At 35.6% G+C, this 17,245-nt stretch overlaps 1 protein-coding gene across 1 annotated transcript in view; it reads right to left on the reverse strand.

The window, feature by feature from the left end:
• LOC136839818 (corticotropin-releasing factor-binding protein) overlaps positions 1-17,245 on the reverse strand; it is a 256,714-nt gene that overhangs the window by 92,335 nt on the left and 147,134 nt on the right. The window lies entirely within an intron of this gene.

A 17,245-nucleotide genomic window follows, 5' to 3' on the forward strand; every position in this document is an offset into this window, starting at 1 on the left:
GGGGATATTTCCCCACAGAGTCTCTCAGGTGCTACTGTTGTTAGCAGAATGGCCATCATCAGGACCGTTGCAGGGTCCCTACAATTTGCACCATATGTAGCAAGACACACGAGATCAAATTATGCTTGGATAAATTTTAAAAGGGGAACCTACTTCACTCAGGTGCCCCAACTATTCTGAACCCCATCTTCCATGGTTTAAATGATGTAGTCCCAGATTAACTTGCATTGCACAGTTGAAAAGAGGACCAAATCCACCAAGATCGACACCAATACCAGTACCGGCACCCAGACCAACGATAGCCCCAGAGCTACGGGTAGAAGCACGAGAACAGGCAGAGGAATTGGCACCAGTTTCGTGTCAGGAGAAAGAGACTCAAAACAAGAAGCCAGTGCCCACAACCCTTTCTCCTCATCCTGCTCCTGACCCCGACCCCAAACCTTAGACCTAAAGTTGCCTTGTACCTGCACTCTTTAACACAAGCTCCTTTCTGGATTGGAAAAGGATAGATTGCAGGTACAAATGACTCTGGGCCAGCTGAGGTTTTTCTTGTGCAAATTCGCAGGCGTCATCAGCGAGATAATTGGGCAAGAATATTTAACAGTGGAACTCATAAACCTTTAAAGATTTTCTTAATAGCAGTTATAACTCACTGTGATTTTAGCTAACGCTCTGTCTTCCACTTAAAACTGTTACCTTACTGAGGGGGGATAAAAACAAAACGTAATTTTACTTTTACAGTCTACAGTCCTCCTTTGAGCGTCAATGCAAGCCAAGTGCTATTACAAATTCTAACACCACACATTCCTCCTCGAGAGACAAACACAGCTACACATCTTCCCTTCCATTAACGCAAAAACCCCGTTTTTTCCCTTTTAATTTTTTTTTTATTTTTTTTTTTTTACTTTTTAATCCATCGATTTTTCCTTTTTCCTGCTTTTTCTCTTACGTAATTTTGTTTCCTAACCGGCCATCTACAACTTAACCATGACTCTACTATCACTCTTTATCTCTCTACTGATGGCACCTGAGGGCATAAATGTTTTGTAATCCTACCTGTTGAATTTTTCACATCATGAACATATTTTCACTTTCATACCATTATTCTTACTCGTTTTACTCATGACTAATTTTTTTACTTCACATCATTGAATGGCATTTATGGGCTGCTCTGTGAGCAATAGCCTCTACTGGCATATCTTCAGCTTAATCATAAACAACAACAACGACATTTATAATTAAGTCCTGAAGATGCCTCCAGTAGGCGAGGAAACAGTCTATCAACTATAAGAAGTACATGGTTGCAAATGTGAACAACCTTGCTCTATACCTGAGAAGCTTACCGGAAGAGAGGAAAAGAAGTATAGGCTGATTCAAATGGTACTGGCTTGAACATGCACAAACATACAGACATATATATACATATATATATGTATATATGTATGTATGTGTATGTATGTATAATATATATATATATATATATATATATATATATATATATATATATATATATATATATATATATAGACAGATAGATAGATGGATAAATAGATAGATATAAAAACATATATATTAATTTATGTATATAAACGTATTTTTTTATGTATATATGTGTATGTATATACATATATATACAGTAGATGTGTGTGTGAGTGACTGGATTTTGGAAGTGAACACTGAATGGTGAGTGGAAATTTGGTTTGTTTAGCAAGAAGAATCATTCGCAAAATTCATACACTGAATGTCGAAGAACTTTTTATAAAACTTCGTGTCTTTTTAAAGCTGTTGGGTCTCTAGATTTCCTGCAAGAAGATCTGACAGAGAAACTCGTCGGCGAAAATTTATGAGGAGGAAGATTCATTTCAGACATCAAGTTCACCTCCAGTTTTTCAGCGAAATTAAAACTAGTTTTAATGAAGGAATTAGGGAGAGCAGATAAGGAAAGAGCCAAATATGTACAAGTATTTTACGTGGTAGTTAAAAGTAGCGAATGGAAGACGGGATTGGTAAAATCTGCAAAAAAAAAAAAAAAAAAAGTCAGCAGGTGATGACGGAGACAAGTGAAAACATTTGAAATTACGTTTAGGAGAAGTTATTGAAAATACATTCCATTAGGAAACTTGTCGTTAGAGTGAAAAAGAAGGAAGATGGCTTAATGGATATCAAAGCAGAGAAAGAGTTGACAGATGTCCTCAGACTGGCAATGGGAGTGAATGTTACCTACACCAGAGTTGCTAGAGGGTGACTTTTAGACTGAGTACGTTGTGCTTGCTCTTCGTTGGGCGAGTCGGTAGAGCTGTGGACTGGCACTCGCCAGGCCCGAGTTCGAGTCTCCGGCCGGTTGATGAAGAGTTAGATGAATTTATTTCTGGTGATAGAGATTCATTTCTCGCTATAATGTGGTTCGGATTCACAACAAGCTGAGTCCCGTTGTAGGTAACCAGTTGGTTCTTAGCCACGTAAAATAAGTCTAATCCTTCGGGCCAGCCCTAGGAGAGCTGTTAATCAGCTCAGTGGTCTGGTAAAACTAAGGTACACTTAACTTTTTTGGAGTTGATATGTACAAAAGAAGGAAAAGGACGATGTCACATCCTAAATTGATTTGGAAAAAATTCTTATGATTGCAAAATTCTGAGAACCATGTAATTTTGCTTTTGGCGAAGTATTGGCAACGCCATGACTCTCAACTGTTCATCAGTATAAGGAATAACGATCATGTAGCAATAATTGCTTCAAATTGAAGAAGCGTTTTAATGAACACACGTAAGAATAATTTAATTACATACTAGTCGTGGATCATACTCAATAAATTCTACAACGGAGCTATTTTAGATAGGTAACGACCCACTCCTCTCAGAATCCGGGCATCAGTGGCGTAACTAGCATTGGTGGCGGCCAGGCCGGACTCTGAAAGTTCCGCCCATTCCGTGCTAAAAAGTACCAAAGTGGCGAAAATTAAAGCCATTTTAACATCTCAATCATTTATTCTATTTCATAAAGCTAAAACAAAACCAAAACAACAGATTTACAAAGGAACCCTACGAGCTTTGTTAGAAGCGAATTCGCTAATAACAACATCAAAGTCCAATTATGCCAGACCAAACCTGCTCTAAAGATCGTAATAGCATCATCAAAAAGGTCAGAATATGGGTAACGATTCAAAAGAAATTAATCATATAATCCGTCATAAATACAATTGACAGATAATTCGGGATGAATAAATCCAAAAAGAGTTTTTGTTTTGTTTAGTAAAATTGCCCTAAGCTCAAATGGCATCAGCAAGAAGGATTGTAAATTCAGCTGTCTATGATACAGGAGAAAAGTTGGATTTAAGTTGGTAGTTTTCAGATTTATTTTCTTCCTTCCCTATTTTCGTGCAATCTTTGAGCTTTCGTTTTCATCAGTTATAACGGTACCAATTCACGAGGCCCTGTTTTAACAAGATAATGATGATCTGTGCATTGAAAACGTTGAAATGAAAAACAAATTCTTGTTCTTTTCAGCTAACATTAAATTTAAAGGTAATTTGACAGCAAAAACAGGCCACGGGTTACCGGGGTACACCGTGTTCTAGCCAGTCCCCACCCCAATTCCCAAAAAAACAAAGTTATTCTTGGAAAGCTTGGTATACCTCCATGATGAAATCAAAATCACGTGAAAATATTGGAACCAACTATTTGAAAACATTGACATTCACCATTCAGCAAGGTACTTAGTTTTCAGAAAAACTGGTACGTTTTATATTTCACATGAAAACTTGTTATAACACAAATCTAGTAAAAATCATTTTCATGCAAATATAATTGAAAAATACTGTGGTATTTTAATTAAAACTATGCTATCCCTTGTGGATGACAGTTCTGATGAAAAGGAAGAAATGTGCTTTCTATATCACAAGAAAGAGTAAAATCTAATTTGGGCCAATATTGGAAAAGATATTAAAGATGGAAGAATGTGTACGTGTTGACAAATATTGACTTTCAACTAAGCATCACGACAGCTTCGTGAAATAAATCTCACTGCCATCGCAATTCAGAAATTCTTATATGTCAATAATACATTGCTAATGTTCAATATTTCACTGAATGTTATTTTACATTGCTAGTGTTCAATATTTCACTGAATGTTATTCTACTAATTGTATGGCTGAAAGTTCTGAAGTTAAGCTAATGTGAATTTTTTGAAGCTCTGTTTACAAAATGGAAATTCAGTCTTTTTATTGAAGATATCTAAATTACTTGACTTGGAGAAATATTAGAATAGATAATACGCTATAAATTCCGTTAGTATAATAAAATGATTGCGTCATTATTTCTAGTTAATAGCCTTAAACAAAAATAACATGGATCAACCCCCATCAGAGGGAGAATAATGAAACCTCTACGAAAGAGGTCTGCGTTGTTCATGTCAAGGGAATAGATTGCTTTCCATTCACGCGTTGTCTCCTGACAAAGGTGCGGATAAGAAGTTGTGATGATCATTGCTTTCACTAGGAGTGCTACAAGCACTGGGACCTATGACGTCATTCAGCGCTGAAACGGAAATTGACAGTAAAAAGGTCTGAAAGGTGTAACAGGAGGAAAACCTCACAGTGCAATGAGTCAATTGTTAGGAGACGGTGGAAAGCAAGAGGGAAGACAAAAATTATGAACATAGGTACAGTAAAACCAATGAAAGGGGTTGCAGCTAGGAGCCGAAGGGACGCTGCAAAGAACCTTAAGCAATGCTTACTGTGCACTGCGTGAGGTGCACAGACGGCACTACCCCCCTGCGGGGGTGAAGAAGATAATGGAAGAATGATATTTTAAGAATTAGCAGATCACTCACCCTTAGTGCTAGCTGCATATTCTGTAATGCAGGTAGAAAGAAAAGAGGGAAAGTTAATGGGAAATTGATTGCGCAAGAGATTAATTAGTTTGATACAAAAGAAACTGGACGCGTAACATATATCGGAATGAGAGAGAGAGAGAGAGAGAGAGAGAGAGAGAGAGAGAGAGAGAGAGAGAGAGAGAGGAGAGGGGGGAACCATTTCTCCTTTATACTAATACAAAACTGATAGCGGAGACAACTTCTCTTTCTTGGTGACAATTATTCGAAGATCCAGTTCTTCTTCTTCATTTCTCTCTCTCATTTACTTCCTTTGAAACAATTCCATATCTCTTTGAAGTTCTTCAGACCTTCATTTTCATACTCTGCCTCCTTTTCGCATGCTCCCTTACTTAATGACTGCCCTATCCATTCTTTTATATACATATACATAACTTTCTCTTCAGTCATGTAATTGCACCTGAAGTGATCTTTTTTATTCCTTTACTGAACATCTCACGTCCTCAACCAACTATTTATTCATTTAATTCTTATTCCTTATCATCCTACAAAGACAAATATCCTATTGCTTTATAACATCATCACACTACTTTCTCATTTTATTCCCTCTGTCTCTCCTCCCGTACTCAAAAATGCTCCCTTTTGAACACTCTGTTACCCTAACCTGGAATTTCACACACTTCTAATGTAAACCTTCCGCTTCCATCATATCTTTAACATGAGCCCATTTTTCATCCACTTTCTTCTTATTTTTTTCACTTATTTCTTATTAAACTTACATGTAGTAACTATATTCATTGCCCCATTTTTCTCCCTCCCCTCCCCTGCATAATTTCCTATCTTGAATAGGTTTTGTATTACAAAGATGAAAGGAATTTGTGAAGAACTGAAAACTTTCCGATGGCGAAGTCTAACTAGGGTACAGCGATATTATGTTGGAATAGTCATTTTTGGTCAGCGACCTCTTGCCCATGTTGTCTATGGCGACGTTGGCACTTTCTTCCATTGTTACCAAAAGCATATGGCATCTGAGGACGTTGTCAATTCTTTTTAAGTGTGTTGCACACAACGCCCTCGTGATATGTAGAACAACATAAAACACGGTTGTTCCACTTACTGGGTATTGCCACAGACATTTATTTGTAATTAATATCATAAAGACTTAATCCTAAATGTTATATTTTTAATCTTGTTCAAGTGACTTCTGTACCATTTTTTATGTAAACCATGTTGTCAAGCTAGTCGTTTGTGACAGTTTGTGAAAAACCACAATTGGCTACATTGCGCGTGGAGTTTGTTTGAAACAGAGTGAGTGAGAATGGAAACGCAGGAGATTCACTGGGTAACACTGCCTGAGTGAATAGGCCTCTCGTACATTTATTCTTGTAATAGAATCTCTGAAAAATGTGAAGATCCATTTATTTAAGATTTCCCAACCAAAATAATCTTAATACATACATATACAGTATATATATTTGTGTGTATATATATATATATATATATATATATATATATATATATATATATATATATATATATATATATATATATATAAATATATATATATATATATATATATATATATATATATATATATATATATATATATATATATATATATATACATATATACTGTATGTACTGTATATATATAAATATAAATAAATATATATATATATATATATATATATATATATATATATATATATATATATATATTTATATATATATATATATATATATATATATATATATAAATAATCAACACACTCACGTGTGGAACAAAAATAAATGTCTGACTCACATCAGGATCGAACCCAGGTCTTTCAGTTGAAAGACAAAACCGCTGCCAACCAAGCCACACAAGTATATATATATATTATATATATATATATATATATATATATATATATATATATATATATATATATATATATATATATATATATATATATGAATATATATATATAAAGTTTTGATGTGAGTCAGAAATTTATTTCTGTTCCACACGTGATTGTCTTGTTGATTATATATATATATATATATATATATATATATATATATATATATATATATATATATATATATATATATATACATACAGTATATCTATAAAATATGAATAAGCAATAAAGTTTTAATTGGGTATTTCGTTAGCGTACGTGAGGGCTCTTCGGTTAAACCCAAAGTTTTCCTTGAACCTCTTCATTAAGACTGTTTATAAAAACGAAAACATTTTAACTTATTTCGCCCAGTCTTGGGGCTTAGGTTAGAATACTTCCGATAATTGGAAAAAGAATTTTAGTGAAAAAGGGCGCTGCAGTAAGGATCGTTAAACCCAAAGTTTTAGAGGAAACTTCTCGTTGTTAACTACTGTTTATAAAAACATGAAAACATTTTAATAATTTCTTCAGTCCTAAGATGGCCATCTTAGTCTTCTCTTATTGTATTTTGTATAATAAGCAAGTAAAAAATACGCATAAGATTCTTCCGAGCAATCGAGTTTTCCGTACATCGTATAACGCTGAATGAATTTGTAAAAATATTTACAGAGATTAAAGACGAGAACTTTAAGCTCTGTAAATATTTTTACCAATACATTTCGTCTTTCTAAACAAGAGTATTACTGTGGATCCTTCTGAGAAGCACGATACAGTGTTTTTATATTTCATTTTTCATATATACAGTGTATATATATAATATATATATATATATATATATATATATATATATATATATATATATATATATATATATATATATATATGATGCTAAACAGCTAAGCAATGTCGCTTACCGAAATATTAACCTTATGGAACTTTTTGAACAATGACCCTGTTATATTTTCCCATGAATGTGTAATGCCATAAGAGATGAAATTATGGGGTTTTCCTTTATTTTCAATGAGCATGTTAAAAATTATTATGGAAGATATATTTTGTCTTGCTTCATGTAACTCGACAGCAATTATTAGTCATTATGTGTCAGTAATCGTACTTAATTTCTGGATTCAAACTGAAATTTTCTCCTTGTCTCTTCATCCTGGCCATAAAAAACTTGTGTGAATGAAATAAACTAAAGTAAATTCCCCTAATCATTTTTCACTTCGAATTGTTTCGTTATATATTTCTGTCCTTCGTAAACTGAATATGACTGTCAAAATTTTCAGTAATGATCATTTCCATGTTGTGTGTTCTCGCATTTGAAGAACTTAATTATCAAGTCATTCATAAATATTTCGAGTTCTTTTATATCGATTAGAATTGTGAAATATCAATGCTTTCTTGGTGGACACTTTATTAAACGAGATTAACAAATTTTATTCATTGCTAAAGGATGCAATTAACGATGTACAGCATTAATATATTGTCTAACCACCGTTAGGCTCCAAGACACTGGTAAGTCGCTCTGGGACGAATGCGACATGGTCGTAGATGACGACCTGTAGTGTCCTCCTCCTCCTCCTCCTCCTCCTCCCCCCAACCCCCACCTCCTCAAATGCGATATGGTCGTAGAAGACGACCTGTGGTGGCCTCCTCATCCCCCCTCCTCCTCCTCAACACTCCCACTTGTTCCACGTGTGGTGCATCAGAAGCTGTTGCGACATCCTCTCATTCGAAGCCTCATATGTATTCATGATATTGGCCCTCACATTCTCTAAGGGTTTAAATCGCAGGTCATGCTTGGCATGTCCAGGGCCTCGAATTCACGTTGCTCCCGAAACCACTGGTTCTGCACTCTGGCCTTGTGCACAGGACACTAGCGGATTCAGAAGAATTTCAAGGGGGCGGGCACCAATTTTCATATTATACACACACACACACACACACACAATTAATGACAAATTAATAATATTGAAGATTTAGATAATAATAACATAAATGAGAAATATAGAAATAAGAAAAAATAAAAATTATTTTAGAAATAATAAAAATTTTAAAAAAATATGTGTATATATTTTTATCTAAAAGTTTTATTATTTCTATACTAGATTTTTATTTTTTACTATTTCTATATTTCTCATTTATGTTATTATTATCTAAATCTTCAACATTATTAATTTGTCATTAATTTTCATTGGGAGGGGAATGGCCCAGGTGCCCCCCCTACCCTTGCATCCGCTAGTGGCACAGGACAATTATCTTGCATAAATACAGGGTGAACCAAAAGTAGGTGGACAGTAGGTGGGAAGGGTTTGTGTTAGGGTTATACTATCACGATGGCGTTTATCATAACTACGGGGAGCACTCAGGGACAAAGTTTATAGTCGAAAACCACAAAGTGTTGGTGATTTGAAAGATTAAATCAGAGATGCATTTCAAGAAATTAATACACAAAGACACTTGTGCAATAATGTTTGTCGAGGCGTGAAAGGTAGACTTCAAAGTCATGTAAAATGCGATGGAGAGCAGTTTGAGCGCCTGCATTAATAAAATTTTCAGTGTCTTTGTATCATTGTATAAAATAAAATCTAATTGCAAATGTGATACTTATTTGTAAAAAATTTAATTGCATTAGTTAATATAACTGTATATGCAATCTCAAAATAAATGTCATCATCAATTGTCCACCTACTTTTGGGTCACCCTATTATTGTCTGACAAACAGAAGGCAGCATTAATTCTTCCGTGATCTCGACATATTGCTCAGCCATAAATCTACTCTCGATCTGGGTCACCTCTCCAACTCCGAAAAAAAAAAAAAAAAAAAAAAAAAAGGAAAATAAAAAACCATCCCCAAACGTTAGCTGTTACATGACCGCTTCTTGCTTGTTGGCACATGCTGTTCCGATCATATCTGTCTGAAGGAAATTAAAGACGACGTTAAACGTGATTTAAATGCCTCAAGGAAAGTTCGTGTCGGCTTTTAAGGTGTGTAAGTTCTTAAGTGCGATTTCAGGGAAATGCTATATTATTCCATGAAATTTTAAAAATGAAGATTTTGTAAGGATATCACACAATCACAAGGAAAGTAGGGTGTTATAGGAATACAAAAAGTGATTTAAACAAAATGTATGTAAGATTTGTTACTTGAAGACAGCCTGCTGTATTCACACCCATGAATTTGAATAAACATTACTCCTGTCATTTCATCCGCGATTTATAGTAACATCTATTTGACTATAGCCATCGTCGTCTCTGCCTTACGCCGTTATTTCCGCCAGATTTGTCCCGATACCAAGCTAATTGAGTGACAATGCAAGACTGTACTGCAGTTGAGCTTGTCTGTCCGTTCTGTAACCAATACGTATTATTACATACAGATACAGAATTATATGGCCGATAATAGAAACAAGTAAAAAATTCGCCGAAGTTTCTTCAGCGCAATCGAGTTTTCTGTACAGCATATAATCAAGGACGCCGAAAACAGATCTACCTTTCGGTGGTCTCGGAATAATGCTGTATGAGCCGCGGCCCATGAAAATTTAGCCAGGGGCCGGTGGTGATCTATCCTGTATCGTTGCCAGGAGCACGATTATTGCTAACTTTAACCTTAAATAAAATTTTTAAAAAAATTACTAAGGCTAGAGGGCTGCAATTGAGTATGTTTGATGATTGGAGGGTGGATGATCAACATATCAATTTGCAGCCCTCTAGCCTCAGTAGTTTTCAAGATCTGAGGGTGCACAGAAAAAGTGCGAACAGAAACAAGTGCGGACAGAATAAATTGCAGACGGACAGACAAAGCCGGCACAATAGTTTTCTTTTACAGAAAACTAAAAATGTTTTTCAAAGAAATATCGTCCTTCAAGAACCAGGATCTGTTGGTCTAACAGTTTGTTTGCTATGTCTGTTTATCATTAAATAACTAAAATAAAATGGATATTATGAGAATCTAAACCCAACAGCCAGTTTAAAAGTGTTTCTTCTAATTTTGCAATTTTCCTTCCAAAGACAAATATTTAGCTTCTTACCAAATGACAATCAACATAAAATCAATATTATGAGAATGTACAGCCAGCAACAGCTGGAACTTCATATATCAATTACCCAAAACTTATATATAAAAAATAAGGGTATTTGCTAGTTTCGCTCCCAGTAGCTTAGAAAAAGGATACCTCTCTTATTATTACTTTTGTAATTTTTCTGCAAAAGACGTTTCAGTTCCTTGTAAGTGTTATAAATAATAATTACAAATGAAATGTATTGATTTCGACTAAATACAGCTGTACAAATCAGGAAAATGCAAAACTTGCTAAAATAAATACTGATACATTCAGCTCCCAATGATTTGTGTTATGCGTCCAAAACGTATTCAACGATTAATATGGCTCTAAAATTGCATATTTTACCATGCGTTGTTTCTTCTCCAGTAATGAATTTACCTGCGGAATGTTGCCACAAACGTTTTCTCGACGGAGAAAATCTCTCCTGACCAGTAGTCCAGTCCTTCCTCTAAATACAGTGCTCCAAATACCAGTCGGAGGTCGGAATCTCAGTCGATTAACGTCGGTATTTGGCTGGTGTTCTATAGTGAATCACATTCTCATGTGATCGACGTCTGATCAAGCACGAAGTTCCAGACGATGCTTTGTGGCAATTGCGTGGGTGAATGGGTGTGGCAAAACATCTACCATTCTGTGGTCATCAGCCGGCAGTTTTACTAGACGGACTTGATCTAGGGCAATCTTCAATAGTGTGATTCTCCTGCCTCCTCCTGAGCAGTAATAAACGGCTGATCTGGAAAGGCCAGATCTACCAATCGCCGCTCTTGTTACAACACTTTAGCACACAAGGGCTCAAATACCTGTATATCCCCCCCCCCTGTTACTATGTTAGAGAGGTATCATATGTCGCCATCAGTGTTGATTAGTCTCAATTACCATGCATTTGACTTTACAGTTTTAAAATTTCTTGAGCGAATCAGGAAATTCTCCAGCCAGGTGAATTAGTCTTCGTACTAAAACAATGCCTCTGAAGCTATATAGCCTCCTCATAACATTTTACCAACTTTAAGAATAAAACAAATCTCAATAATGACTAAGAAGTGTTCATGGTGTGCAAAACTTAACGATATCATTGTCACTACCATAAATTAATGTGGCTTTTTCCTGTGACTTTTTCCTAGACAAAATTGTGTCTTTTTTCTGACTTTTTTCCCTGTGACTTTTTACCTAGCCAGAATTGTGACTTTTTATGTTACCTTTTTCCCCGTGACTTTATTACCGGCCACCTCTGCACCAGCCTTAGACAACACTGAGAGTCAACAGGTGCGAAAAAGACCTATAAGAGAACACTGAAATTAAATATGTCATGTGAGCAAGATCTTATACTACTGCTGATGTCAGTGCACAACAAGACGAGAATGAAGAACATGATCGCAGCTGATTATGGCTGAGTAACACAAAAATACTATGACAGTCTCATTGGTGGCTGGTAATAGTCACAGGAAAAAAAGTCACAGAAAAAGCCACAATTTTGGCAAGGAAAAGTCACAGAAAAAAGTCACATTAATTTATGGTGGCAATTAAAGTAATAAAACAGAAAATATTCTGGATATATTTCCTAGGTAGTGACCCCCAACAAAGTTCGAGAGTCGTTACCTAGGACGAATATTTCTTAGGGGTCATTATCTTTATGATATTTACAGTCTTGTTTATGTTTTTACGGTCATCCCCAACGGGCTTGTACTAAACACGCGACAAAGGTGGATGCATACCGGGTTAAAACCCTTGGGGGTTACTATCTAGGAAAGATTAATGTGAGTTTTTTCCTGTAACTTTTTTTACCTGGATTCATCTCATTATCTCACATTTTCATTCCTATATATAACCAACATGATTCTTCTTTGAACCTCACCTTTTCCATACCGAGTTCCTCGTTGGACGAGTCGGTAGAGTTCTCGGCTAGCACTCTGCTAGGCCAGAGTTCGAGTCTCCGCCCGGCAAATGAAGAATTAGAGGAATTTATTTCTGGTGAAAGGAATTCATTTCTCGCTATAATGTGGTTCGGATTCCACAATAAGCTGTAGGTCCTGTTGCTAGGTAATCAATTGGTTCTTAGCCACGTAAAATAAGTCTAATCCTTCGGGCCAGCCCTAGGAGAGCTGTTAATCAGGTCAGTGGTCTGGTTAAACTAAGGTATACTTAACTTTTCCCATACCGATCTCCCTTGAGAACACAGTCCCACGAAACTTTCCTATTTGCGTTCACTTCAGGTTCTTCCTATTTAGCATACACCGACTGCACTACATTACACTCTACATCGCTAACGCAGGAGCTTATCTGCTTATCTGATTATCTATTTTTCCGGTCAAATAAAATTCGAATGTTTCCAAATCAAAACAAGTTCAATGAAATCCCTTTATATCAGAGGGCATTTGATATTACTGAACGCAGCGATTCGCTGTGAAACGATTTTTAAATTAATTTCACCAATTCTGCTGTGTTAAACTCAATGTTTTTCCCCGTGCTGGAATGAGTTCAGAATATAGCAGAATCTTTCCTGTAATATTTTCGAAGATTTTTTTTATAGGACGATTTCATGAATGAACACGACTACCTTTGTTATATCAACTTGATATTTTAGATTTTCTTCAATGCTGGATATAAAAAAAAAAAACAAAATAAGTAGTCTGCAACTCACTTCCTCCAGTATGATGCCTTAAGTTAAGTATACCTTAGTTTTACCAGACCACTGAGCTGATTAACAGCTCTCCTAGGGCTGGCCCGAAGGATTAGACTTATTTTACGTGGCTAAGGACCAATTGGTTACTTAGCAACGGGACCTACAGCTTATTGTGGAATCCGAACCACATTATAGCGAGAAATGAATTTCTAAAACCAGAAATAAATTACTCCAACTCTTCATCAGCCAGCCGGAGACTCGAACTCGGGCCTAGCGAGTGCTAGTCCTCAGCTCTACCGACTCTCCCAACGAAGAGCTTATGATGCCTTCATCATCTATCATCAATGAACATGGAAATCTTTGCCAGAGATCCGTCATCCGTATATAGCTGTCTGTAAACCTACGTCAGATATATATATATATATATATATATATATATATATATATATATATATATATACATATATATATATATATATATATATATATATATATATATATATATATATATATATATATATATATATATATATATATATAGAGAGAGAGAGAGAGAGAGAGAGAGAGAGAGAGAGAGAGAGAGAGCCATCTCAATAGTTTCCTTTTACAGAAAACTAACTAGAGATTTTCAGTGAAAAGTGTAATCCACTTCTACTGTTATCATCATATCCTTTCGAATGGGCGTAATTTCGATCATTACTTGCAATTTCGTGTCTGTGTGGAGGTGAGATGTGTACAGCATGCGAGGGAATTCCTATGATTTTTATTGAATGTAATGACCATTGTCTGGGGACGAGATTTTAGTACTTGTGTTACTGTTATTGTTAATATTGCATTATTTTTATTATTGTGATTTTATATTACGTGTGTGAGTATGTGTATGTCGAGTGTAGACTGTATTCGGCACGAGCTGGGATTCATTCACTTTCGTTCGTAAAGATATTGAAAGTCATTGTTTTCCCTTTTCTGTCATTCCGGGTCTTTACTTGCGTTTATGGTGTTGCTGCCATTTTGTAGACTGAATCATGGTAAGAACTGTTGCCAGATCATCTTTGCTTGTTCTTTGGTGAACGTGTAGGGAAATAGCAATTCACGATGTGGTAATTCAGTCTTATTTGGATAGCTTGTTTTTCGGTCGTTGTTAACGTAATTATTCTATTCCGCGGCGTTTGAGCGCTGTCATAACCAAGGCCAAGAGAAAGAGAAGTCAGCTCATTTCCCCCAAAATCCCCCATGTAGGCGGAGCTTTGTCTTAATCCTTATTGCGTCAGCAAGTGAATAACCGTAATGAACGGTTACCTCTAAGATACGTCATCGCGTACGCAGTTACCCCAGGTGGGAGGCGCCCCCACCCAATTGAGTAGACCTTGTCTCTCTTGGCCTTGGTCATAATTAAGTGTTCAGAATTACGATGTTGGAGTAATCTTCGTAAGAATATAAGCTTACTTAAAAAGATGATTGACCACTCGTGAACGACGAGTTTGCCAATTTTTTTATAGATGTCATTAATCTGTCTATTATCGAATGATTTGTGAGTGTTAGTGATTTATTTATTTAGCATCGAAGTTGTTGCTGTATTATCTAGAAGTTGATCGATTTTAGAATTTCCGCGTTTTGTCTCCAACTTTTACCATTCAGTCCATGCAAACTTCCATAAGCACTTTGATTATTCGGAATGCTTTTTATAGCCTAATGACCGACCAGTGCTTTATACGATTCATGTCTATAAAACTACTCCAAAACAGTTTCCAAGAAATACAGAGATAAATAAATCTATTTCTCTTAAAACTGAGGAGTGCATATATTAATCTGATCGCTTTAAAAGAAAAGCAAATAATGTGTATCTAAAGGCAGGACTTCGCGAAACAATGATTGTTTCTCTCGTTTACTCAGACGACTTAATTCATCAAGAGGCATAATCCTGAAATACAAGGATGAAGTTTCCAGGCAAGCACTTCCTCTAGTGCTCTCTAACAAAACTCTCTTCTGCCTCCCAGGAACAAAGGAAGAGTGCCTTTTGAATCGGCCATTTGAAATCTGCGTCCCATTCCCAAGCCGGATAGATAAACTCTTGGATATCATTGTTAGTGCTCAGGGCAAGCAGAAAGTGCTGCCTTGTTATAGCTACTTTTTGATGTTGTTCATGAGATTATCGCCCTTCGTGTAACTGATATTGATTTGGTCTAAGAATAAACTACTTCCCACCAGTAAAACTTCAAGGGCATAAGTAAATAACATGTTTCAGGGTTTGATTACATCAGCAAATCTTCCTACTCTATCTCTCTGTCACGTAGACATTTCAGTTTTTAAGTGATAATCTGCAAATGCCTTAAAAATACACATTTCCATAAATGGTTATTCAAACTAAAATCAAGATAAAACGTTCAGTATCAAATCGCTTTCAGTTAACCGTGAAGAATGTTGTTTTCGTAAAGAAAGTAAAGATAATTATAAAGATTTTCTTATTGTTATATAGCAATAATTACAAGACTTATAAAATGTTTACAAAACCAGTACAAAGAAATTAATAACAGCTCCTGTATAAAGAAACCAGCTAGATGTACTTTAATTAAAAGATTCTTTTGCTTACCTTTCCTTGACGTCTAATTCGATCGGAAGCTTTCCTAAATAGACAGGACTCAACAAAAATAAGTTGTTGCAAAAGAAAAAACTGATTAACATATACTTCTCTGAAGAAAAGCCGTTTAAAATTGAACTGAAGACGAGAAAAATATACAGGACTTGGAAATATTGTGTTTTCAAGATGGATCAATACACAACGGAAAATGTCAAGATCTGACAACAAGATGACTAGGTTTATCGTTCTGCTGAGGCCGTGTCATATTTACCATAATGGAGAACTGAAATACGATTTAAGGATTAGCTTTATGGGATTCATAGACCAGTGACTGACGTCGCTACATGGGTGAGAAATTCCACGCGGTGAATGATATCCACCACTGAATGAATTGCGTTCAAACTTAATTCAGTTCCACTGAAATGGAATGATGTTTCCAAGAATTGGGAATCGTTGGTGCGCCACGTCCCGTAAACCCACTTCAAAGAAGTGCCTGTCAATAATTCTAAGCTGAGCGCAGAGTTTTAAAGAGAGAGCGAGTCATGGCTTATAATGCTCGGCAAATATCCCATCCACTTTCGATCATAATCATCCAATTTAAACTCATGCAATCCACCCACACAATGGGTAGGTTAGTTCCGTGACACGCAGCTCAATTGATCTCCTATAATTTGCGTCCAAAAGTTTTGTGCTACAAAACTATAGCACGAACAGTATTCAGCATTTCTTTTAATATCATTCATATTTCCTTTCTCTGGTAGGTCATGAAACCACAATATTGAGGATTTGTTATGTTCTCCATTACATTTTTGATGGCGCACAACCATTTAATATATACGTTATGTCACTGGCACATACTCATAATCATACAAACACATCTATTATATATATATATATATATATATATATATATATATATATATATATATATATATATATATATATGTGTGTGTGTGTGTGTGTGTGTGTGTGTGTGTGTGTGTTGTGTGTGTTGTGTCTTGACCGATCTATACAAAATTTGGCACGCGGCCATCATTTGACCAAAGGAATATAATAGGGTAGGTTTCAAACCCGGACCCCTGTGACGGACAGCAATTATAAAGAGGATATAAGAATTCGATTTTGCAAGTACACCTCAAACAGTCTCTATGGAAGCCATGCCATAAACCAGTTAACTACATCCAAAAACTTTTTAACATTTTTGAAATACTGTTTATCGGACTTTATTGGGGAAATAATTAGTCATTATTGCATGTAAATGACTTATAATTGA

The sequence above is a fragment of the Macrobrachium rosenbergii genome, chromosome 6 (genome assembly GCF_040412425.1).
Source record: "Macrobrachium rosenbergii isolate ZJJX-2024 chromosome 6, ASM4041242v1, whole genome shotgun sequence".
Taxonomy (NCBI): domain Eukaryota; kingdom Metazoa; phylum Arthropoda; class Malacostraca; order Decapoda; family Palaemonidae; genus Macrobrachium; species Macrobrachium rosenbergii.